Genomic DNA, 27,076 nt, shown 5'->3' with positions numbered 1-27,076 from the left:
GAGATAAACCTGGACACAGGAACCTTCTGCTAGGCTTAGCTGGCTCCTTGTTAAAATGAGCTGGTGGCTGGGTGGGTTTTCCTGTTGTATTATTGCTCCTTAACATCAGACTCATCGCCTCTGTATCCTTTACGAACTCATCTGCTTCAAGCTCATCTCAGGGGAGAGGAGAAAGGTGCCACCCTCATATTCTGGCCTTGGCATCTTAGAATTTTCCACTCCAGGCCGCCTCCTCTGCCCATGGTGACTGACCACTGGTCATAGCCCTTTGCTGCTGAATTGGGCTCAGCCAATGCAGACTCAGGGGACTTGGAGAAGAATAGCAAGAGGGTATGGAGTCCTTGACCCTTACCACTGAAATTCCCCTCTGCCAGGCATTGTCCACAGACTAAGATCTCTGCTGCCTCCAGACTATTGCTGCCACACTTCTCTCGCAGGTGCTGACCACCACTCCCTCCTCTTGTTCCTCACCCTTGGAGCGTGCAGAACCCTCTGCTGCCTCTGTCCCTGAATGCTCGCTTCTCCCAGTACCCTAAGGTTCCCTGGTACACGGCCTCTCTAAGTGTTTCTGTTATCTACCTCCAGTTAGCCTAACTTGAGTGGCTTTCTGGCGTTCTCGGGTCCCTCGTCGATAGGCCTTGCTTTGGCGTATTGACATATTCTGCCCTTGCTGTATGTCTGTTCTTGGTTGTTCTATGAACCTTCCTGTTAACATTTTCTTTTCCTATTTGGGGTTGAGATATTTGCTGAATCTCCCGCCATCATGAATGTCTCAGTTCCAGTCTCTTAACACAAAACATCTACCTGTGCTCCTTCCCCTTCTTTTTTGGGTCCTGTCCTTTGTTCTGTCTTCTCTGCTACCCTTCCCCTGGCCATTTGTACAGACTCTTGTAGCTAAATTTCCACATCTGGCAGATAGGGCATCATCTCACGATGCCATTTTTACCTTCCAGTGACTTAACTCAGGTTACCCAAAGATCACTTTCTTGCCTTTCTGCCTGACCCCTGACCTCCCTTTTCCGTCCACATCACCCATGGTCCTGAAGCAACCTCATAAGTCCTAATCACTAAAGAAATCCTTACCTCATAATCCACAAAGAAATCCTTGCATCCCCAATATAACCAGAGAACAAACTCTTACCTACTTCCTATACTTCTGTGTGCCTATCTATCACCCATAGTGACTGGTGGAGGGAAACAGAAGGAAGTTTTAAATTGCATTATTATTTTTAGGATCTCCCATCAAGATACTCACAGAGGAAAGCATCAAGAGACACATGGCTCTTTCCTCGACAGATCTGGGCACAGCAAGAGGGAGACTTGACACCAATTCTAGCAGGCTTAAGAGGGACGAAAGTACTGCATAGGTGAACACCAAGTGCTTGTGGCTTTGCCCAAGATTCCGCCCAGACTGTAGAAGAGTCTCTAGATCTCGAGCTACAACAGTTGCCTGGACCATTTGGGAAGGTCTTTAAGAGTGCTCCAATCCACAGCTCGACCACTGACAGCATTATGAAAGGCTGACACTGATTCGTTACTTCTGAGCACCTGAGAATTTTAGGAAAGGGATCAGGAAGGTGGTGTGTGTGTGTGTGTGTGTGTGTGTGTGTGTGTGTGTTTTCCCAGAAATCACTGACAAAAAGTTGAAGATGCAGTTACAATACACCCACAGCTGATGCTCCATTTATTTTATATTTTTATTTTCTCAACAGTTTCCCAAAATAGCAATCTGTGCACATTTGTCTTCTCATCTAATTTTGCCTTAATAACAGTTGGGAAAACACAGCCAGATGCTTTCTTTAAAGAAAAAAAGATGTCTTTGTGTTGGTGTCAATGTAAAAATTAACCCTCAGGCTACAGAAAGCTTTCAGTTCAATTAATAATAAAGTCAACAAACTAATCTCTTATGTTCTGGGACAGCACAATTAATATCTAAAACTAGATCTGACCTCAGCAAAATCAGCTATCTAGTAATCTTCTTATTCTCAGAGCTTTCTGGAGAATCATGCCACAGGCAGGCTTCCCTGTTTAACAATTAAATGTTAATCGCCTAAGTAGAAGGTCAAAACACTATAAGTTTAGGGTGTATTTTCCCAGACCTTTTAATTGGCATATTTTTTTACATCTATATGTACATATGGGAAGTAAAAAGCATGTGTTTTTCTCCTAGCCCACCCCCCCTCAGTTTCTTACAGTCTTGCTTTCTCTGGCTCCATGAGGATTCCTAAGACCAGAGAGACCTGGTGAATATTTTGTTTATTTTCACTTAGAAGTAGAGAGTTGCCAGAGCCCTTTCTTAGTATGAAGTACAATTGAAAATGACATAGTGGGGACCATAAGATGGCTTGGTAAAGTGTTGCTATACAAGCATGGGAACCTGAGCTTGGATTCCCAGTGCCAAGGGAGAGTGGGCTCTGGAATCCCAGCACTCCAGAGGTGGACACAGCAAGAACCCAAGGCTTGCTGGCTGGATAGTTAGTGTAGCCAAATCAGCAAGCTCTAGGTTCAGTGAGATATTCTGCCTCAAAAAAAAAAAAGTAAAATAAAGTGGAGAATGATTGATAGCAACATTCAATATAAGCCTGTGGCATGCACACATGCACATATGTGTACAATGCACATACATAAACATGTACATATACCTATACTGCATGTACACTCTCAAAAAAGGGAAATAATATAACGTGGTAAAAAAATCACTTCTACTTCCAGTCTAGTGATGCTTAATAGAAAATTAAGGAAAAATTTCCCACTAAAAATGTAGCCATAGAGTTTAAGTTAGAAAGATTTCAGATAGTATACATTTTACACACCAAGAGAAACAAAGCAGCGGAGAAGACGTGAGGACAGGACCTTCTTCAGTCACATAAACAGCAGTAGATGGAACCTAGTGTCCCTCCCGCACGTCTCCCTTCTCCCTCCCCTCCTTTCTTCCCTCCTACTGTACCTCTCTGTCTTCCCTCCCCTAATTCAGCAAAGTTCACTTGCTACTTACCTAACACATATGGGGACCTGGGGAGTCTTGTGCAGCTTCCCTGTCACTCCTTCCCAGGAGTTTCAAACAGCCCTAACAGACACTTCCTCTGGTCTCTTGTATTCCCCCTCTGTGTGTCATTGGCTGAGTCCTCTGCTGATGTACTGGGCCTAGCACTGTCTCCCTTCTATGTACTTTTCAGTGTCTAAAGCAAATTCCCCTAAAGAAGGGGAAGATCTAGAGCAGCACCGACAGCTAGCATCTTTATTTCCACTTGCTCTTTGAGGAAAGGTCTCGGCAGGCAGCACAGGCTGGCCTTCAGCTCATCACCCCTCTGCCTGAGCCTATATTGCTGGGGATACAGGCGCGCACGCACACACGAGTATAAGTGAGTGAGTGTGTGTGTGTGTGTGTGAGACCATTCCCAGTCTAAAATCTCACCTTAAAAGCAGATCATTTTACTTTATTTTTTGTTGGTATAATAAAAACTTTGGTGTATATGGAGGGGGAGTATTCAATAGCCATTTTCATGTAACTTCCCCTTTGATGCAAGCCAGACTCTTGTAGTTGTATTCTCCTTGGCAAACTCATCTGCTCACCTCTATTCATGGACTTTCTGCTGATGGCTTAATACTGATGGAGGTTGGACAGAAAAGGACCAAAGGGGACTTTCACACACCACCCACACAGGACACCCTAGGAGGTTGGCGCCTCTATGTGGTTTTCCCACAGGGGGAAACTTGTCTTTAGAGACTATACATACATGCCCATGATACCTTTGCAGCACATGCCAGAGCTGAGATACAATTCTATTTGCTTCTCATCTCCAAGGCCTGCCCTTTTGGTTGTACCCTGTGCAACCATGTATTCAACATCTTTTTAGAACAAGCAAGAGGGAGTGAGAATGGGAGAGGCAGATTAGACACAGCGAGTGGGCTGGCACACTGCCCTCCAGGCAGCAGGAGCTCCGTGCACGGTAATTGAAATGTGACCTTGGCAAGACACCTGCAATAGTATTTGGCACGTCCTGAAATCTAAATGAGTAGTAGGTATTACTAATGTGCAGGGACGATTATGTCAGCATTTATACCATTCAAAGCCTCAGAAGATCAAGTTTCCCTGGTTCTCATCATGGCGTTCAAAGGTGCTAGGGGATAATGGTATGTCATAGGCACTTGGCAAATGTTTATTTATTAGTGGATATTTTAAGACTGGGGATTATCCTCTCTGTGAATTAGAATTACACTTAATTTTGTTGAGTGAGAGAGGCTGTATTGAGCTAATATCAATCAATGACTGCCGCTTCCAAAGGCACTAATTCTAGATATGGCCCAAGTGATGCAACTACCTGCAATAGATAAGTGGTCGCTTGATTGGCTCACGTAATCTGTGCATGGTGCACACTCCTGAGTTGCTATTCTTTTTCCTGTACCCCCATGACTTTTTGGACCCTTGTGTGAACTCCAGGTCCCCCTCTGGCCAAGCATGGAGCTGGAGAGAGTTGCTTCCCTCACCTACTTAATGCAGAGTTCTTCACCCTGCTACCATGCCCATTTCACACTAATCCAGGACATCTCTCATTTACTCTGGGTTGCTGGTCATGTCTGAAGTTCTGATTGCTTCCCAGTGGTCTACGGATGCAGGGCTTTTAAAGAGATGCCGAAATGTCTTTTAATTGTCTTTCCCAGAATTCACAATGAGTTGGAATATGTTCGTATTCCAAGGACGTTTCCTTCCTTTTGCACCCCCCACACACTTAGGATAAACCTAGTCAGGCCTCTGTTACCAACTAATTTGTCTATTCAATTAATTATTATGACTTATTCAGTGAAGTTTTTAAATTTTATTTTATTTTTAGCATTGACCACACATCACATATTGGACTAGGTTGGGGAGACACTAGAAAATACAGTTGACACTGTATATCATCTTGGAGCCTAGAGTTCCATGGGGATGATAGATGCTTTGCAGAGATGCACAAAGAACAATGGGAATGTGTGTGATTCATGCTGTGAAAAAGTTGTCATCACCAGGAACGATGAGGGAATTTAATGAAGGGTCAGTGGGTTCGGAGTGTCATGAAAGGGAAAATCATACTGAAGCTAAGTAAGAGTTCACTGTGTGGAGGAAAGGAAAGGTGGTCCAGGGAAAAGTGTGTCATGAAGCCTGCGTCAGGAGGAAGAGCCTGATGACCCAGTGGCCACATCCTGGAGGCTTAGGAAACCTGGAGAATAAATCATGCACCAAACTGTCGACTTTCAAAAAACAAGTGCTCTTCTGTTGGAACCAAAATAGCTGGCTGGTGGGTGAGAAACCCACGATCAAAACAAATGCCCCAGTTGTCACTGAATTGGAAAGCATTTTATTGACGTCAAGATGTTTAAAAATATGAGTGGCAAGTCTAAAATAGCCCCGGATTTTTTCCCGGATCTGTTCCTTCCCCAGTGATCAGAACTTCAGACCTTCAGGGACCTCATGGGAAGGAAGAGCCAGTGAGCCCTGGTCTACTTTTGGCCTCACTATGTTGATGAACACAATAACACCTAAAGGTCTGGAGGGCAAGGTTTAGAGGAATACAAGCAGATTTGGAAGCCAGTCGAAAGACTGTCCCTGGAAACACGAGTTGTCTTTGATTTGTCCTTAGGTGCTTGACCATTGTCTTCCTCAACTCAGCACAAATGCATCAGGCGTTAACTCCCTGTCAGACGTGACAACCAAAGCTCCATATCCACCTTCTCACCGAGTCTCTGCAGAACTCCATAAGACAAGCAGCTACACAGGAGGGTGTTATGTTGTCCAATCTGACAGTTTTATACAGAATGCTCATTACAGAAAGTGGAACTAATGATGTTTTTCTCTAGGAGACATAGGTCTTACAAAACTGGTCCCATTTCATGTCTAGCAAGATGCTGAGCTGAGATTCCTACCCATTTGTATAGAGGACCAAAGTTATGTTCTTCTGAGACAAGAGTGAAATGAAGAGGAAAGGAAGGAGGCAGGAAATAATTTCCATGAAGGTTCTCTCTCACACACACTCTCTCCCTCCCCCTCCCTTCCTCTCTCCATTCTTCCCTCTCTCCCTCCCTCCCTTCCTCCTTCCCTCCCTCTGTCCCCTGTCCTTGTTGACCAGTCTCTCTGTGTCTAGTAGGTTCAGAGGTGAGGGAAGACCGAGAAGAGCCAAGGTTGGAAAGGCTGCATCCATTACTCTGCTAACCCATTCCCACCTTTGTCCCATACTTTGATAAAGTCATGAGAAGTCTGGACTCATCCAGGCAGACTCATGTTCTCAAACAGTACTGAGAAAGACTCTTTGTTTGGATGCATTTGTTCTTCTTTCTACCTATTGGTGCAGACCCACATTCCACGGCCCACAGTCCACAACCCACAGCCCATGGCCCATCACCCCACTGGGGAAGATAGGGGATATAGAAAGGATACAAGGTGCTTCCAAGGCAGTCTCATTAGCCTCCATACCATGTATCAAGGTCTGAACAGTGATGCTCCCTTCCCTCTCTCCCTGGGGATGTGCCAAATGCTTTTCCTTTTTTTGCACTTGATAATTTTATTAAAAATAGAAGAATAAGAATAGACAACTTCTCCATCTTGACATTTCCCCAAACCTACAGCTAACAAGATGCATCATGGTGATAGATCGCTTTCTTCTCTAATTTTTAAAAATTCTTTAAGAATTTCATAAGATGTATCTTGATCATATTTACCTGCCATCCTCCCTTCAGGTTCTCCCAGAACTACCCTCCCATCATCCCAACTCCCCTTCTCTAGCCTTAAAAAAAGAAAGAAAGAAAAAGGAAAAGGAAGAAAAACTCACCTTGAAGTAGACTTTCCTGGTCCTCTGGCTCTTACACTCTTTCTGCCTCTTTCAGAAATGTTTCCTGAACCTTAGGTGTGGAAGTTGTGTTGTAAATGTATTTATTGGAAGCAGACAATTAATCATGGTCAGTTGATCTCTTCATGTTTACCAGTGGCTTTCTTTAATGATCTCTGCTGAAAAGAAGTAAAAAAGCTTTATTTTTAGCCTTTTGAGAATTCTCCACACTGATTTCCATGGTGGCTGCAATTCCACCAACAATGAATTAAAATTCCCCCTCTCACATCTGTGCCAGCGTCTGTTGTCAGTTGTTCTCTTGATCTTTGCCATTCTGATTGGAGGATGATGAAATCTCCGTTGTTTTAATTGCATTTCTCTAAGGACATTGGGTAGCTCTGAGCTATTTCCTGGTCATTTTTGTTTCTTGTTTGGAGAAATCTCTGTTTATAACTGTAGCCTACTTTTTAATTGGGTTGCCTTTGGGTGACTCTGTGTTTTTAGTTCTTTATATATTATGGATATTGATCCTCTCTGTAGTTTTGGGGAGATGGTTTGGTGTCTATTCTTTTGACTATTTTAAAAAGGGTTGATGGTAGATATTCTTTGAAAATCTGGTAGAATTCTACTGTTAATCCATCTGGTCCTGGGATTTTCTTAGTTGGAAGATTTTTATCACTGTTTGAATTTCATTGTTATGTGTCTGTTTAAGTTGTTGATCTCTTGGCTTAATTTTGGTGGTTTGGATGAATCTAGAAATCTACCCACTCTATATTTGCTCACTTAATGCAGTGTATGTTTTTAAAGCATTGGCCTATACTATTCTGACTTTTTTTGGTGTCTGTTTAAACTTTACCTGTTCAGCTCTGATTCTGTTAATTTGAGTCACCTCTTTCTTTCTTTTGGTTATCTAGACTAAGGGTCTGTTGATCTTGTTTATTTTCTCAAAGAACCAGCTCTGAAATTCGTTGATGTTTTTGTATTATTTTCTTTGCTTCTATCTCATTAATTTCTTCTCTGATTTTTAATATTTCTTGCCAACTAAATTTGGGCTTGCTTTGTTCTTGTTTTTCCAAGTCCTAGAGATACATCATAAGTTATTTATTTGTGCTCCTTCTGAGTTTTTATGTACACTTAGGGCTGTAGATTTCCCTTTAAAAGCAGATTTTAAAGACTTTGTTGCAATGAGTTTTCATTTTCATTTAGTTCCAGGAAGTCTTGTATTGCTTTCTTAATTTCTTCTTTGACCCATTCATCATTCAGCAATGTGTTGTTTAATCTCCATGAGTTCTTGTTCTTACTAAAGGTTCCTCTGCTTGCTATTGGTTATGCTTTATTGCATTGCGGCCAAATGTTCTTGATGCTTATTGTTCTTCACTGTTCTCCTCAACAGCTCTACAGATTCAGAGCTATCGTTATTACCCCACTTCACAGAGACTGAGACAAGACTACAGCAGAGAATGATCAGGACAGCTATGACAGGACAGAGAGCTGGTAGACTCTAAGCAATCTTCATGCCTCTCTGAGGACTTGGAATGCACTGGTTGGCAGCCATGACTGTCTGGATTGAGGAGCCAGATGAAGGGTTAGCTCTGTGGAGTTAGTAGTACTTCAGTTACATAGACTGATATAGTATAAGACCTATTTTTCCCTAGGGGAAACACAGTGTTCCTCCCTGGAGAAATGGTCATGGGTGCCATACAAGTGTCTATAGAATGAAACTATAGAAAAATTTTGTGTTTCTGATTTTAAGCACAGAGGATATTTTTCTCTGCAGTCTGAGGTTGGACCCCAATTTCAAAGAACTGGGGGCTGTCTATAAAAGGTTTAGAGGAAGGAAGTTCTAATTAAAAGGTCCCACTGGTTTCTAGGATCAGAAAACAATAGCATTACACATTAGAGAGATTCACAGCCTATAGCTTACTACAAGGAATTGGAGGCAGGATAGCCAGCAGTTCATTCCAAGAACAATAAAGGGATAGGTCTTCTCCAACTCCATTTATTTTTCCGTTTGCAAAAATGGAGATAAGAAATATCCAGTATATTGATAGGTTTGGATGATTTAATACAGGGAAAATATTTGACCTGGTGCTTGGCATATGACTAAGAATACAGTGTGTTCTTAGTACACAGTAATGGTTGTCAGGAATAATGCTGCTAGAGCTATTCAAACAGCAGAGTCCTGGACACTCTTCCTCACAGGCCCCTCTTAATCCTTTTGTTCTTTTTGCAGGATCACAAGATCAAGGGCTTCTCTCAATATCTCTGATCCCAGACCTCCCTTGGCATTTGCCCAGAACGTATGGTTTGAATTGGGGCTAGACAATGTGGCTGCCATCCGCATGGATCACTCCAGTATCTCACCCTCTTCTGTCAGATATTTGGTCAGGAGGGTACCGACGACACACCATGGTGTCATTATTCCCTTCACACTGCTTGGCTTCCTAAGTGCAGCCTGTTCAAACTCTTATCACCCTTGGCTAGTTCTCCTGGCAGCCTCGCAGGGCTCAACCTCAGAACCCACTTTTCTGCCCTGCCTTCTGTTTGAACTCTGCCAGGGCTCTGTGCGCTTGGCACTGTAGACTTGCCTTGCTTCCTGATTGATTCAAGTGGATCCGGTTTCCTCTTTGTAGCAAATGATAGAAACCCAACTGAGGTGAACTTAACAACTATGTGATTGTAAAGTCAAGGCAGAGTAGAATCTAAAGATTCGGACAATGTTGTCCAGTCTCTGTCTCTAGCGTTTACCTCTACTTTTCTTTGTCTTGGCTTTCTCTGGGTATTTGCCCATCAGGTGGCAACAGGGCCACTAGAAAAGGTAGTTTACATTGGATGACTGCAAGACTGAGCTCAGCTGTCACCCTTCCTGTGTGTTTTCTCTCTGCCTGTGACTTTGCAGTTTCTTTTACCAGAAGTAGACCACATTTGGCATCTTACCCGTGTTTCAGGGAGCCTTACAATCTAGTCAAGCCATAGGAAAATAGTTATAAACCACAAGACATTAGTTCTGAGCATAGGTCTTAAGAGAAATCTCCTGTTTCCATTTGTTGCTTCCTTGTATGTTTGAACTTGTGAGCATATTATGCCATGGATAGCCTGCTGGTTCAGCAGAAACCAAAGACTGTGAGAGGAGAGCTACCCAGAAGCAGAGGTGCTCTGGATACCTAGAGAGGTGTGGATGTGATAGCAAACACTGTCACACGACACTGAGTTACGGGGAAATGTGTTCTGTATCATTATTAGATCCCAGTAGGTAAAAGTGCAAACCATCTGCTCACAACCATGATAAAAAGAGACTTTCCTGTGGACAGTTGGGTTTCAGATGGGCAGACTTGGACCCACTGCTAAGTGCCCACATAGTAAAGAAAGATATATCCCTTATAAAACCATAGGGTGGAAAATAAAGAAGGAAGCATGGCACTGGTAATGAAAAACAGAAAGGATGCTGTGCAGACAAAATGATTTATTCTCCATCATCATCCCAGATTGGATTGTAGACTGTGGAGTCCATGGTAAGCCAGGACTCAGGCATCTCTTAGCTCCATGTGGCTACCTAGGGCAGAAATAAAATCCAGGAGCTTATCACCAGAAGGCCATGTAGTGAGTCCAGTCTAAATTTGCAATCAATCCAAATCAGCAAGTCTGTACCTGGACTGCTTTCCCTTGCAAGATGGGTTTAGCTAGCTAATGGGCTCCACTTGGCAATGCAACGTCTTTCACTGAAGTACAGTTCAACCCAGAGGAGAAAAGTAATGACTAACTGCTGAGTCCATGCCCTGGGATTTGAGTGCACACAGGAGCTTTAGTCTCCAGTACATTGATATCGTTCTGTGTTTGTTCATTATAGAGAACAGACCTGAACCAGAAGTGTGGCAAGTGATAAATGGAACTCTGCCCCTGCTTCACGGGATCAGTACGCCTCCTGTTGAATACGATGTAAAACTAAGTGCTACAAAAGTGGCAGTGGCCATGTTTTGCTTTCTTCCTCCAAATTCCACTTTTCCATGCCCATCGTTCCCTTGCTTTATTTAGCTTCTGGTGTCTCTAAGGAGTGCTGCTTGGTTCTAAGGTAATGGTGGGCACTGCCGTTTATTCTACTTTTGTGCAGGGCGGGTGGGATGGGGTACATATGGGCGCTAAAGGTCGACATCTGGTATCCTGCTTCATCATTCTCTATCTTGTTTTTTGAGACGGGATCTCTCACTGAGTCTGGAGCTCATCAATTCAGCTAGACTGGCCAGCAAGCCCGGAGATCCCCTTAGCCCTAGCTCTCCAGCACTGGAATTACAAGCACAAACTGTCATATCTGGCTTTTTACATGGGTGTTGGGGATCTGAACTCAAGTTCTCACAACTGAACAGGAGGCAGTTTACCAGTGGAGACATCTCAGCCCCATCATGGAGGTGGTTTTGATGGACACTATGTTGAGAGGAGGCTACTTTAGACCTCATTCTGACCATATTTATCTCAACACTAAAATGCATCTTGTATTTTCTCTAGGGCATTTGTCACGTGGAAACACTTTCAGTTAATAGAAAGGCTTTACTTTCTTTACTCTCCGGAATCACCCAATACTCTTACCATACACACCCTCTCCCCGCCCCACCCTGCCCTGCTCTTTTTAAATGTCAAATCTTCCTCTGGAGATGGGAGAAAATGTTGGGAGAATGCCCGGTGGGGAAAACCAACAGTGGCCAGTGTGTTCCTTCTGATTACAGCCGTAAGTGCCAGACAATAGCTGCTGTGAGCCCAAGCAAGCAGAGTTCAATGCATCTTTCTTCCCTCCTCAATGCAACTCTGATCCGGGCATGGCTACCGGGGAGGAATGGCGATCTAAATGGGGCAGTTCAACCTGGGAATCATGCTCCATTCTCTAGGGCTGTCTCTTCACGGCTTCTGGGAAGCAACTGAGACCAAGCTTGAAGTGTTTCAGGAACATGAGCCACGTCCACACCAGCAGAGCGCCTTACAAAAAGTCTTTTATTAGCGCACATATCTATTATATGTAGGGTTAGTAGCGCTAGACATCAAGCTGTGGTCTCTCAAGCCCAAATCTACCCGTGTTTTGTGAGATGGTACTTACCATTTCTCCTCTCCGTCTGGTGCCATATTATATTACACCACTAGGCGGCATCAGAGAGCGATTGCAAAGCTCTGGCTTGGGGGAGGGGAAGGGTGGGAGGCGTTTGGCTTCTAATTCTTACCAACTTCATCCTACCAGTAGCATTTATTTTCTCTTTCTAGCTTTCTCAACACTATTAGCATCAGCCTCTTACTGATTTTTCTGTGCCGTGATTTACAAAATTTCTCCTCCGATTTTTAAAACACAGTTCCTGTTCTCTGCATACATTTTTGCTCAAAACACAGACGCGAAGCGTGAACAGCTGTTTCAGTGGGGAGAAAGGTCCCTCATGCTTAAAGATCCAATTTCCGCCTGGGTGGTGGATAAAGCTAAAGAGATAAAAAATGACCTTTCACCTCCAGGAACAGTAATGTAAGATTAATCTGAGGCTTTGAAACTAATGAGTTGGCTCATCTCTGCAGAGCAGTCCATGAATAACATACCGTGTGTGGAGCCAGCAACCTGGCAACTTTTGTTCGTCTTATGGGGCTAGGGAGGGAGGAGAGCTGAGGAAGAAATTCATTTTTAAAAATAATCCTCAGAGGATGCTATCTGCTAGCTCTCCATGAAGCTGGTATTAGAGGAGGAAGTGGGGCCCTGGGAGGGGAGTGCTTGGGAGCCTTTAATGACCTTGGCTTTTCACCATAGAATAACGGAAGAACTCCCACAGGCAAGAGTACTGTGAGGTGGTTAAGGCCATGAACTTGGAGTTAGCCCCCTTGGTGTCTAAGGCCCGATCTGGGGATTTCGCCATGTGTAATCATGGGTGTGTTTCTTAACTTGTGCCTTGGGAGGTTTGGATTAGATAGTGTACGGAAAGTACTATATTCTAGCCAAGAATCTGGTTAGTTTTGCTTTTTTACTAGTGATTGAAGGAGGCAGGAGCAATTTGAGGGTGTTTTATCCAGGGGGTAGGAATTCTAAGGTTTCTTCTCCGACAACAGGAAATGTCTAACAGCAGAAGGCAAAAGTAAATCACAGAAATGCGGGTTTCAGAAACACCTGAGAAAAATGGCTAGTCTCCCAGCCCCCCAAGGATGGTTGAGCAACCATGGGGAGGGCTGTCTAAATAGACACAGTGAACACAGTCTCAGCAGGCACCCAAGCAAGCAGAAGCCCTCTGCTCCGGGAAATGATGAGCTCAGCTATTTGTAAGGATCCTTGCCCTGCTGAAACTGGGCCTCACCTTCTTGCTAAAAAGCGTTTCTAGAGTTATTGAGTCTCCTGGAGGCTGGTTTGCTTCATTTGTGAATTAAGCTGATAGAGCTATTGATCTCCTTCGTAGGATCATGTTCCCTCTGTCTTGTTAATTCCTGCAGCGAACTGGTGCTCATGAGGCATAGGCACTGTGCTAGGAACTGGGACATTAATGGGAACGGGAGGATATATGGACTTTGATTTGGTAAAAATGCAAACATTTAGTGAGGGGACAGAAAAATAAACAAGTGATTATAAAGCAAATTTGTAGGCACACGGATAGAGGATAGATAGCCATTGATTGCTCTGGGAGCACAGAGCAGGGACATCTAACATGATAAAAATGGTGTAGAAAAGCAGTCGGAGATGTGCTGCACTAATTGCACAGTAGAAGCATCTGAAGCAGAGAGGCTTTAAACAGATACCTAGAGACATGAGAAAACAAAGGACACAGGGAGCTGTAGAAAGGATAGCTCCACAGGGTTGCAAAGTGGGAGGCAAGAATGAGTGACCCGAGATGAAGCTTAAGAGGTAGGAGAGGCAGAGGAATGTGAGCCTGAGTCCTATATATCACCATCATCAGTGACTGATCTTAAGCACAGAATGGCAAGTCCAGGTTTCCAGATCAGAATGACCTCTTTGGAGAGAGGCCACTATGGAAGATGAACTAAGAAGAGATCAGGCCAGGTCAGCAGCTGATAGACTATTGAAGTCAGCAAGCCATCCAAGCCAGAAGATGCTAGGAAGAAAGCTTTGTACAGAACGGAAGTCACAACCTGATGACAGGATGTTCAGGGAAGCCCAGAGGAGCGGGACTTACTTATTATATGCAGAGGGTCAGTATAACCATGGTCACTCTGTAAAAGTTGCATTTGGAGGCCCATTATAAAAACTGGGCCTCCTATCTGAGCTGGATTTGGTCTAAAAGCTGTTTCCCTGAGACTAGCTTTCAAGATGCCAGAAGGTGCCATGTAAGCTTCCAAGTGAGGGAAGCAACCAGCAATCATACCCAGCTATAATGCCTATGAACTAAAACAATGACTAGCCCCAGCATGACACGTTATCCCTAAGGATGCAGTAACGGCACACATACCTTGATGGTAACCAACAGCTCTCCAATTGAATGTAAGGCCTACTCAACAGGAGGAAAACCACACCTGGTACTGAAAACATAGCCAGAGCCCCAGGGCTAATGAAGTCATGGATCTTGAAGAAACTACTCTTGTCATTTTCTTGAACCAGCATTATTGCTAACTACATTCTAAATGTTTATCCTTATACCCATAGATAAACATCTCCATGAAACAGACATAGACCATTACAGAGAACCACAACCAATCAAAATGCAGAGAGAAGTAACCATGTGGTGCCTAACTCTAACCAACACATACACAACATAATTCTTGAATATAAGGCTCTGGGATTGCAGTGGGAAAGGGGGCAGAAAGATTGTAGATGCCAGAAGAACACTAAGTTTGCTATGAGAGATTTCATCTTCTAGAAATGCCAGAGAAGCTACATCCTTGAAGTCTCGTCAACACACCAACATGGCTACCTAAACAAGACCTGAACCAGGATGACACTAATAGACATGCTAATATGACGGGAAATAAATGGGACCCCAACCCCAGACAAAGAGATAGGAAAAATAGTCTTCCCCAGAGAACATCACACAGATTAGTTGTAAAATACCAAGCGGTCAGTGCTGAAATCATGTAACACTATTCCAACTATGCAGATTTTGTGTGTGTGTGTGTGTGTGTGTGTGTGTGTGTGTGTACAATTAAAGAAATAGTGTGAATAATTTGAGAAAGAACAGGAGGCATGGGTGGAGGGGAAGGAAAGAAAGTGGGAAAGAGAAGAGAGAAAATGATGTACTTGGCCTTCTCATAACTTTACCTAATCAGTGACAATAAAACACATGCATGTGGTCTATAATAGTATTCATGGTGTTTATCCCAAAAAAAGCTTTTAAGATGGTAATGAAACCACTGACTTGAGAAATAATTTTGGAGATGTTTCAATAATAATAATAATGATAATACGACTGAATTTTGTTGCTAATGGAAGAACAAGGGAGAGAAATACAATATTAAATTCCATGCAGGCAAAGTACAAGAGGATACTCTCAAATGTGCTGAACTGCTTTTGCAGACAGCTGTGAATTCAACAACATAATCTTTTGTTACCAGCATATTTTGGACTTTTAGAGAGGTGCCCTGAAATACCCTACCTTAGGGAAATATAGGAGAGTGTCTCAGTGCAAGTGTGGTGTCTGCTTCCAGTACTGTTTATGGCAGAATTGAAAACTGTCTTCGAAATTAACAATAGATGTGCATAAATCTACCTCAGTTACCTAGCAACTGATCTAAGACAAGACTGAGGTTCACAGGGCTGGGTGGAGGTAAACCTGTTTCAGGAATGCCTGGGGGTGGTCTAATAATACTTAGAGATGGCAAAAAGGGAAAGAAAGAAAATTAATGTCATAATTAGATGTTCAAGTTTCTACTTGTTGTTGGTTTCGTTATTTTGTTTTAAATAAAAGTGACACAATAATAAAACCCTTTTGCTAATCTCAGGTGTCTAGCAATAGTGAGGGTTTTAGAAAGACTGACTAGGGTTTTTTGTTTTGTTTTGTTTTTGAGGGTAATGAGACGAGGTGCCACTGTGCAGCCCTGGCTGGCTTAGAAGTCACTATGTAGACCATACTGGGCTTGAACTCACAGAAATCCACCCACTTTTATCTCCCAAGGGTTGGGATTAAAGGCATGCACCACCACATCTGGCTTATACTAGGCGGATTCTGCTGTACATTCCCAAGCTAAAATTGGGGCCATAAATTAGTTAGTTGTATGACCTCATATGTAAATTAGAAGTCTCATTAAGAAGATTGTAGTTTTATCCACTTTTCTAGGATTTATGGGACCCCCAGGGTACTTACAATGGTTTTTGTTAAACATTAACACCAAAGTCATGGGCCCAAGGTTAAGGTTAATTTTGTAAAAGCAACCGTGTTGAAATCATGATGCCATAGGGTGACTTAAGGGACACACACACACACACACACACACACACACACACACACACACACGCACACACGCACACACACACACACAGCATGTTTTCTTCACCTTCCTGTGTGTGTGCTCGTGTGCATACTCGAGTGCCCATGCAAATATATGTGTGTATTGTTTATGTTGTTTTAGTTATATGAATCAGATTAGATATTAAACTCTATGGTAGACATTCAATGCTACATGTCCAGGCTGATGAATGAAGTCTCGAGTGCAGAGACACACTGTGAGTCAGAGAACTAGAGGCCCGCACTGCCGGATCTTTAAATCTTTTTTTAAAAAAGTGTCCCAAATCCAGAATTAATGTAGGTTGTCCTGTTTTTAAAACTTTAACAACTAATCTGAGATTCTTTTTTTAAAAAAGAGTAGCAGTGAGTCTGCCTTAAAGAAAAAGTTCTGAGTGAGCAACTATTTCCTAAGGAAGTTATGTGGTTGGTGAAGATTCCTGAAAAAGATGTAACAAGATTACCCAGTTCCTTTAAAATCTGAAAATATTTGAGCCAGCTGAAATATTCCTCCATACTTTGTGCTCCAGGTTCCTAGTTGAGTTCCTACCTTAGCTTCCCTCAGTGATGGAGTATAAGCTGTAAGATAAATTAGACTTTTTCCACCGAGAGTTGCTTTTGATGACAGTTTTTATCACAGCAACCAAACTAGGACAACATATGTTCTTAAGGGTCTATTGGGATGTTAAGGAAAGAACATGAGATGTGTAGGAAGGGTTCTTCATGCACAGGATCTCAACTCTTTTAGTCCTGTGATGCTGAGAAGCCCTGACTTCACTTAGCTCTGCAGGGGATACCAACTGAGGTTTTATGAGCCCTTGTCTGTGTCTCAGTATCTTCATGGATGGACATCAGTCCTGGTGGGCTAGGGCCACCCCAAGACTCTGTTTTAGATTACCTCTCCAAAGATCTTATTATCAAATATAAATGTGTTAATTACTTTCTTATGCAACCGTGACAAACTGCTCAACAGAGGCAACTTCAGGCAAGAAAGATTTGTTTGGGCTCATGGTTTGAGGGTGTAGCCTATCGTGGTGGGTAGGCATGGCAGCTGGGCAAAGCTTATCCTCATGGGTAGTGGTATCTGGGTCTGCTCATGGACGTGGTAGCAGGAGTGTGTGTTGTTTAAAACTGCAGATCAGGAAACAGAGGAGCCATCTCCACTGGGAAACAGGGACAGCCTATAAGCCATAAGACCACCCATCACCCTACTTCCTCTAATGAGACCCCACTTTCTAAAAGTTCTACAACCTCTCTACAGCCCAAACAACTGGAGACCAAATGTTCAGGCATCTCAGCCCACGCAGGACATGTCACACTCAATCAAATGATAACATTCTGAGGTACTATGGTCTAGGTCTTTAATCTAAGAACTGGGGCACACATTCAGTTCACAACAGAAGCCATTCATTTTCCTTTTCACTGATATCACTTTATTATCACTGTTAGTATTGGAGTGGCCAAGAGAGATCTCTTGCACCCTGGAGCCAGAGTGTGTGGCAGGATGTTGGAGAACCCGAGGGTGTGTCTTTATGTTCTGATTCCCATAAAGGCTGTCCCAGGTTTCAGCAACTACAGCCCTCACCAAGGAGTAACACGGTGTCTTCACACTCTGTGCCTCAGCACTGATGCTTTAGAACACAAGAAATGGCAATGCCCCTATTTTATTTGGCATTATTACTTCTATTCACCTGCTTTGATTTAAAATAACATGGATGTAAACAAGTGGCCTTATTTATCACATCAGAGATGGGAAATAATCTCAAAGGCCAATAGAGCTTTTGGTGTAATAGGATTTTCTGTATACTTTGGAAACTGCTGTAGAAAAATCGGTGATGTGAGAAAACACACATGATGGATGAAAAAAAAAACCAAAGCACTTTACAGAGAAATATCTATCGTTTTGTCCTGAGCTCTTAGAAAGTTTATTATATGTACATTTATCTTTACACTTCTGTATTCTTCTAGATAATGTATTCCAAAACATTTTAAGTTTCTGATTTCTAGTGAAATTATACACTTTAAATTTCTCTTCTGCTTTTCTAATATTTTCTGTTTTCTAATTCTTTTTAAAAATTTTTTATCACTTTAATTTTAAATAGCTTGCTTCACATGTCAATCCCAGTTCCCTCTCCCTCCTCTCCTCCTGCACTCCCCCTACCATTCCCCCTCCCCAACCTCCCACCCTATCCCCACTTCCTTCCACACAGAGTATGTCATTTCACTCAGGGCAGGCCCCAGGCACTTCCCTAAGAATCCAGGCTGAGAGAGCATCCCTCTTTGTGTTATGGACACAGGAAGTCCGTTTGTATGCCAGGGATAAACACTGATCTACTGCCCAGGGCCCCATAGGTTGCCCAGGCCTCCTCACTGACTCTCACACTCAGGGGTTCTGGATCAGTCCCATGCTGGTCCCCAGCAGTCGGTCTGGGGTCCAAGAGCACCCCCTTGTTCAGATCAGCTGTCTCTGCTGGTTTTGCCAGCCCATTCTTTGCCAATTTGCTCATCGCTCCTCTCTCTCTGTCACTGGGTTCCGTGGGTTCAGTTCAGTGTTTAATTGTGGGTGTTTGCCTGTGCTTCCATCAGTCACTGGATGAAGGTTCTAGGATGGCGTATAAGGTAGACGTCAAGTTCATTATCAGGAATGGGCATTTAAGATAGTCTCTCCACTATTGCTTAGCTTGCCAGTTGGTGTCATCCTTTTAGATCGCTAGAGGTCTCACTGGTGCCAGATCTCTCTTCAAACCTATGACTCCCCCTATTATAGTATTTCTCATCCTGTTCCCCCCCCATTTTACCCCTCACTCAACCTTCCTGTTCCCCCATAACCTACTGTTTCTAATTCTTAAAATAAATGGAAAAATTAAAAATAAAAATCCGGCACACAGTCTATAACGAATGTCCTTTACCTTGATATTGATCACAAGGAGCTGTTTTACTCTCACTGGGATGGCAACTGGACTAGGGAGGTGGCTCATTTGGAAAACTGTTTGCCAAAGCTTGATGATCCAAGTTCAAGTCCCCTGTACACATGTGTCTTAATCACTGTTTGATTGCTGTGACCAAGGCAACTTATAAAAAAATCATTTAATTGGGGTCTTGCTTACAGTTCCAGAGGCTTAGTCCATAATAATCATGGCAGGAAGGTATGGTACTGGAGAAGTAACTGAGAGCTTACACCTGATCACCAGATCTTCAGTTTGGAGGCAGAAAGAGTAAGACTGTGCTTGGCATAAGCTTTTGAAACCTCAAAGCCTACCCCAAGTGACACATCCCCTCCCACAAGACCACACCTCCTGATCCCTCCTAAAGAGTCCACCAACTGGGAACCAAACATCCAAGTATTGAGCTTATGAGGGCCATTCTCATTCAGACCCCACACCATGTAAAGCCAGACACAATAGCACATGTCTGTAATGCTAGCACTTCTATGGGGAGATCGAGGACCAAGCCAAAACAACCCCTTGAAGCCTGTAGACCAATTAGCTTAGTGTATATATTGGTGAGACCCTGTCTCAAGCATGGTGGAAGGCAAAAACCAACTCATGACGTTGACCATCCACATGTTTGCAGTAACACACACACACACACAAGCACACACACAAGCACACACATAAATACACAATTCTTAAAAAGTTTAACTTACCATTTTCCCAATATAATTCCTAGTATCACTACCTCTATTCTAGAAGTTTCTTTGTGTGGTAGGACTGAGAAGCTCTTCTCTTTCTTTTCTTATGGTTCTTAGTTCCCATTAAAGGGGCTATGAAGTGAACTTGGAGAAAAGGTGTTATACCACAGATCTGGAAACAGAGTAGTAAAAATAAACAAATGGACTAGTTTAGTGTGTCCAAAATATCATCCAAGCTGACCTAAAAAGAGACAGGATGTTGCTTCTCTTTCTCTTTGTCTGAGGGCACACATCTTTTTAGAGAAGGCTTTGATTGGTTAAATGACTCTACAATGCATTATTCTACAAGGGAGACTCATGAGGAGTGTGCTGTCAAGGCTAGTAGTGCCAGCCCCAGGTGTCTTTGGTTCATAAACCTCAGCATCCCCTGCAGAGCTACTGTGAAGGTTAAGGCTCCAGAGCATCACAGAACGAGAAGGGGCCTGGGCTGGGATCCTGTGCATGAAGAACCCTTTCTACACCGTTCACACCCTTTCCCTTTAACGTCCCGGTAGACAGTTACTGAATGCGAGTTGTCCTAGTTTGATTTCCTGTTGCTGTGATAAACACTGTGACCAAAAGCAAGTCTTGGTGGAAAGGGTTTATTTTGTCTTATAGCTTATGCTCCATCATGGAAGGAAGCTAACGTAAGAACTCAAGGTAGGAGCCTGCAGGTAAAACCGAAGCACAGACCATGGAATGATGGTGCTTATTGGCTTCCTCTCTCTGCTTTTCTCAGAGCTACCTTAACGTTTTATTTATTTAACTTTTGAGGTGTATATGTGTGTGCCTAAATGTATGTGTGCAGGAGCCCATGGAGAGAGGGCGTTGAATCCCCAGGAACTTCGCGAAGTTCCCAGAGGTTGTAAGCTGCCTAGTACTGGTGCTGGGAACCAGGTCCTCTGCCTAGTAAGAACTCTTAACTGCTGATCCATCTCTCCTGTCCATATTTTTTCCCACAAATTTGTTTTGAGAATTTCATACATTTCTCATTTTCCCCTCCCTCCACCAACACCTTCCATATCCACCCTTAGCCTCTCTCGAATCCATATCTTCTTCAGTTACTGTTGTTATACATATACCACCTATTATAAAGCATCGACATGTACATTATTATATATTATATATATTATGCAAATATATATGCACATCCTATTGAGTTGTTCCTATGTGGGTGTCCTTGACCATTTGGGACTGGATAATCTATCAGACAGCTTGGCCCTGAAGGAAATTGATTCTCCCTCTTCCAATAGCCACCAATTGCCTATAGCTCTTCATCTAAGGGTGGGACCTTGTAAGATTTCCTCCATCCACACTGGTATGACAACTGGTGGTATCATTATGCAGGTCTTCTTTAGACAACTATATTGTTCATATTTGTGGGTGCAACATCCTTATCATGTGGTTCTGGTTCTCTAACTCTTACAGTCTTTCTATAGAGGTTGGGTTGTAGATGTAGCAACTGTGTCTGGACACCCAACAGTCATTCATTCTATTCTCTTCATTTTGACCAGTTGTAGATCTGTGTAGTAGTTACCTTCTGCTGAAAAAAGACTTTTCCTTGATGTGGGGTGAGATCTATATCTGTGGGTATAAGGAGAATTATTTAAAATGCAGTTAGAAATCATATTGACTTTGAAAAGTGACAACAATAGGGTCTCCCCCAGAGTTTGTGGCCTTTCTGGCTAGGAGTGAATGGCTGGGTTTGCAGCTCCAGGCAAACTGTTGAGTCAGTCTTCGGTTCAATTAGACAGTTGTTGGCAACTCTCAAGACAAAAATGCCACAATTGTACCAATGGGCATAGCTTGCCAGGCCGGTCAGTTTTGTGGGGAGGGGTGCCTTTTCTCCTCTGCAGCTGGCATGATACCTCATCAAGCAGGAGACTTCCAGGTCCGTTCCAGCTTGATTCCTCCAAGTCCTATGTCTGATGTGTGCAGTGTCTCAGCAATAGGGTCTCACCTTCAGTTTCTGGGAGGCAACCAGGGGCAACAGCAATAGGCTACATTGTTTTAGGGGTCTCTTGAAACTCCCTAATCAACAATCCCAAGGGAAGTTTTCTCTGTCTGGCACTGGCATTTTTACTAGGTAGTCTTTGGCTGTTGGGGGAAGCATTATCACTACATGTGGGATAACTTAATTAAAATTATATGTGTTTATATTATATATAATTAAATTATTTATGCAGCCAATGTCCACCGCCCAACCATGGTAGGCTGGACCATCTTACATTAATTGGCAATTAAGAAAATATCTCATAGACATGACCATGGGCCAATCTGATCTGGACAATTTTTCCCTTGGGATTCCCTCTTCCCAAGTGACTCTATGTTTGTGTTTAATTGATAGCTAATGCTATGACACCTGTATAGACATGGAAAATTGCCTGTCTCATGAGATAACCCGCTCTACTGTTAGAAAGCAATGACTATTGTAATTCCCTTTTTGTATATAATTTGGATTCCTTCACTAGTTGAAATGTTAGACATAGGATCATATTGCTAGTGTAACCCAAGTAAATCCCAAGGTCCCATATGGTCAAGTGTCTCTATTGAGTCATATCTTCTAAAACAAAAATGGATTGCAACAGAACCTTGATATATGGTTTCAGAAGAATGACACGTAGCATCCAATTTGTAACCTTTGTAGAATTTCTCAAGACCATTTTACTTTTTCTTCTTGAGCCTTTCAGAGCATCTCACCCACTGCCCTCACCCCAGATCTCTCTAAGAACAGCCCTCAGGGCTTTTTATTTCATTATCTCTCACCTGCACTCACCCTCAGCAACACGGCCGATCGATTGCTTTTCTTTTTCGCTTATTGCTTGTTCTTCATTCTGGCTCCTTCTCTATCATCCCTACCACCCATACTTTCTACAACAAAGGAAAGCCCACGAGATGCTTAACAAACAAAATTTTGCCCCCGTTCTTCTATTCTAACAGGGCTTGTTTCTCTATAGCCAACATCCTTATTTAGTGATATTTTTTAAAAGATGAGAACTAAAGAGAAGTGAAGTTGGTGTCAAAGATGAAATTCCCTTCGTTGAATAAGACTAGGGAGGGCTAACAGTGGCTGCCTGGCAAATGAATAAGTCTTGTCTTCATCCCAATATTGATTTCTCCATCTGCCCCACAGTTCACAGGCTGCTCCACGGTGTATGTCCTCCTCAGGTCATTTTAACACGCAGGTATTTCAAACAAAACCCATCGACTCCCAGCTACTGTCTATAGACATTTATATTCAGCCCCTGCTCTTGTTTCCACCCTCCAGGAATATCTCTTGCTGAGTTACTCCCTGATTACCATGTTGGGGAATATTAAACAATACCGTTTTGTGCACCAGTGACTTGGAGTGAAATATATACCACAGCACTCTAGATCCTGGTCTGCTCATGAACTAATGTTGGTTTTTGATCACAGCTCTATCTGCTGTGTGACACCCAGTCACTCAATCTCACATCAGCTCCCTCCTTCTGTAAGTGGAGAATCATAGAATCAAATTCAAAGTGTCATGAGAATTAACTTTAATTAACTTGAGTCTTTTTCAAAGTGAAAAAAACTAATTCTATACATACCCCAATATCTCCCAATATTTATTCCTTTTTTTTTTACCACTGTTATCTGTGGGGAATCCAAAGAGAAGGGTGATTTTTCCGGGAAAGTGTATCAGGGTTCTCTAGAAGAACAGAACCAATAATAATATATAAATATTGATTGACACATGTGTATGGGGGTTGCAAGATTGAATTACATGATTGGAGGTTAGTGAGTCCTGTTACAATAGTATGTGCACACTGGCGGGGCAGAGAACCCAGTAATTGCTTAGTGCAGGATGAAAGCCTCAGAGAAAGGGGACCAACATTGTGATCCCAGTGCAAGGCTGACAGCCTGGATGCTTCATGGAGACTTTCTGGAATGCATCCCCATGGGAAGGATACAGGAAGACCACAGGCTATAGCAGCAGCCATAGGTATTCTCTAGAGGACTGGATCTCACAGGCTGGCTTTCTGTCCATCTGATTTACTCCATTCATGTCACCACTGTATTAGACAGTGCCGCCCAGGTTCCAGGAAGGTATTTTCCCTCTGTTGCTATTCCATACTTCGGATGTCTCTCAGAATGCCCTCACAGACATAGTGCACTTCACCAATCCCCTAGACATCTCTTAATCCAGTCAAGTTGATGACCAAGATGAATCATCATAGATGGGAAAGAAATCTGGGAAGCAACTTAGCGCAGGTGTGCCCAGGAGCCAAATTCAGCCCACCACCTGTTTCTGTAAAACTTCAATGAAACACAGTCACGCTTACTTGGTGATGGCTGCCTTTGCTGAGCTGAGTCGTGATTAAAAAAAAAAAACAAAACAAAAAACCCAAGAAATCGTATGACCCACAAAGTCTAAAATATTTCTTCATCTGGCCCTTTACATAAAAGTCATCATTTGGCTTACAATATAAAAATGAAATAGCTTTTCTATATGACCCATAATGATGAGAAGTCTAATCTTGCTTTTCTATCAAATAAAGTTGTTAACCATTGTTTATGGATTCCTGTACTTAATGGCTGACTTCCATTAATTTTTGAAGTCTTTGTTTTTCTATCAAGAGGTAACATCCATGAGGCTCTATCAAGAATGAGATAAGAGGGCTTAGGATGTAGGTTAGTGGTATAACACTTGCACATCATGAGCAAGGGTTTGTGGCCAGTTCCAGAAATATGTGCGTCAGCACATACTAGGATGAATTACTGCGCCTTACAAGTTTGGCTAGTTCTATCAGGAATGTGGCAGATGGAGGCTGAAACAGCATTGCCCTTCTGCTCAGGCTACTGTGGTAGTGTTGCTAAGTCTCCGCTCACATTGCCTAAGCACAGATTGGACATTTTTCCTCCAGTAATACAAGCCATGACTCAAGTTTTTGAAAATGACATTAATGATGAAATAGGTGTGACACTCTTCACTAACCTTCCATCATTTCCTCTTCCTTATCTCTAGGTTAGGTTCATACCATCCAGTGGAGAACTCTAGTGTTTAAAGCAAGCAATCTAACAGAGCTTTCTGGAATAATGGAAAGCTTCCATTCTGCCTTGTGTCATCTAGTGTCATTCAATTGCATGGAGCCAATATGATTGAGGAAGCTATTTTTACCTTTAGTTCTATGTAACTGAGTAGTCACATGTGACCGGTGACTACCATATTGGACAGCGAAGCCCTGGGTGATGCCCATGTAGCCACCAGTCACAGACCTGAATGTCTTGGTAGAGCTGAGCACTACCTCCCACCTCCCTACTTCCTTCCATCCTCTCTCCAGCACCTCCCACCCTCTCCACCTGCTTCATGGTTATAGGTGTAAAAACAGACCATTCTTTTGGTAGTTCTGTGGAATCCCGTTTTCTAGGAATAGCCAGAAGCCTGCCCTGACCAATACAGACCCAAATCCCAACAATTCAGTCTACTACTCAGTCATTTAACAAGTCCAAAGAATGCCAGGAGTTGTTGTTTGGGTCTCATTTCCAACCCACGGCACTGATCATCTTGATTAAAAGGCAAAGTGGACATTGAGCAATTGGCCTGCTGACCCCAACTGTGAGCTATGAAGGTCTTATTTCTTCCAAAGTCAAATTCTATGCTTAAAAAAAAAACAACCACTTTAGATTGCACGTGCCCCATACATAATAGAGAGAGAACCATCTGCTCTGATGATTTATGTATGGTGTAGAAGAAGAGCACATGAAAAACAAAAGCAGAAGTTTCATGCCCAGGAGATGAGTCTGTGTTGGAGAGGAAATGAATTCATGTCCAGGTGCCACTGAGAGGCTAGGCAGCACTCTCTGGGGATTGTTTCCACGGGGGCCATGAACATTAGTATTACATTTTTCTTGGTCACTTCCAGCATGTACCGTTTAGCTTGTCATTGGAGCAAGATCTCTGGAGGCTCCTTCTCATTTTCCTCCCCCCTCCCCTTTCTAATAGTAACTCAGAAAAGTCCTTCAAGTTTCCATCCAAAGCAACAAGTGTTGGCATCACAAACAAAAACAACAGCAACAACAACCAACAAACAAAAACAAACCCAACTTTGGAATCAAAGAGATCTCCATCAAATCCCGAATGTGTCACATACCAACAGGGACAAAGTCAGTTCACCTTTTCACCTTTCTCAGACTTACTTTCTTTCAGTAGACAATAATAATAAACCTACCTCACAAAATCAGTAGCAAGGATGCAGAAACATGCATGCAGGCTGAGAGTGGGGGTGAGCGACTTTAATCTCACCGCTTGGGAGGTAGAGGCAGCCATATCTCTGTGAGTTTGAGGTCAGTCTGATTTACATAGAGAATTTCAGGACAGCCAATGATACACACTGAGACCCTGTCTCAAAAAACACCAAATACAGGTGTGTGTGTGTGTGTGTGTGTGTGTGTGTGTGTTGTTGTTGTTGTTGTTGATAATAAAGAAACATTTCAAGCAGGATTTTGTAGAGTCCATATCTTGGGAAAACTAAGTATTTGTACCAATAGCATTCCAAGCGCCATGAATCAGGAAGAGCTTCTGGATGTTCCTACATTGAAGATGTGGTTTACACCTTCACTAGAACAGTCCTTCCCATACTCCAACACGTTTTCCTATTGCTGGGAGACCCCCATGACATGCAGATTCTGAGAGCCTGGATGAAACAAGGTCAGGGAGAACACGGGTGACTCTAAGGCTGCTAGGTCTCTGATATCACAGTTGAGGGGCAAGGAGTTAAACGCTACACAAAGGGGAAGGCACAGTCTACTGGGAGTAGTGAGAGCAAGAAGACTAGTGAAAAGATAGTGAAGAGTAGAATAAATAGTATGCAGAAGCACCGTCTGGGCAGAGGAGTCCAGAAAGCCTGGGAAAAAGAAGATTTCAACTACGGCTAGACTGTAACTCACCTGGAGAACTTCAAAAGTAATCATTGTCTGGTCCCAACACAGGATGCTGGGTCAATTCATTTGGATGGGGCCAGCTGTGACACATTAAATAAAACAGCTCTCCAGTTAATTCTAGTGTGTAGCTGTGTTTGAGAATTGCTGAGCTAAAGAGGCAACTTTCCCAGCTGGAAAAGAATCAGGGCTACTATGACTATAGTATCTGGTTGTATACAGATATTATGTAAAAGTTGCTTGATTTTTCTGTTTGTTTGCTGTTTTGTCTTATGGGTTTTGTTTTGTTTAAGGAATTGGGACTT

Source organism: Mesocricetus auratus, unplaced genomic scaffold (genome assembly GCF_017639785.1).
Source record: "Mesocricetus auratus isolate SY011 unplaced genomic scaffold, BCM_Maur_2.0 Super-Scaffold_100676, whole genome shotgun sequence".
Taxonomy (NCBI): Eukaryota; Metazoa; Chordata; class Mammalia; order Rodentia; family Cricetidae; genus Mesocricetus; species Mesocricetus auratus.
The sequence above is the reverse complement of the archived record's forward strand: the minus strand, read 5'-3'. Positions refer to the sequence as shown.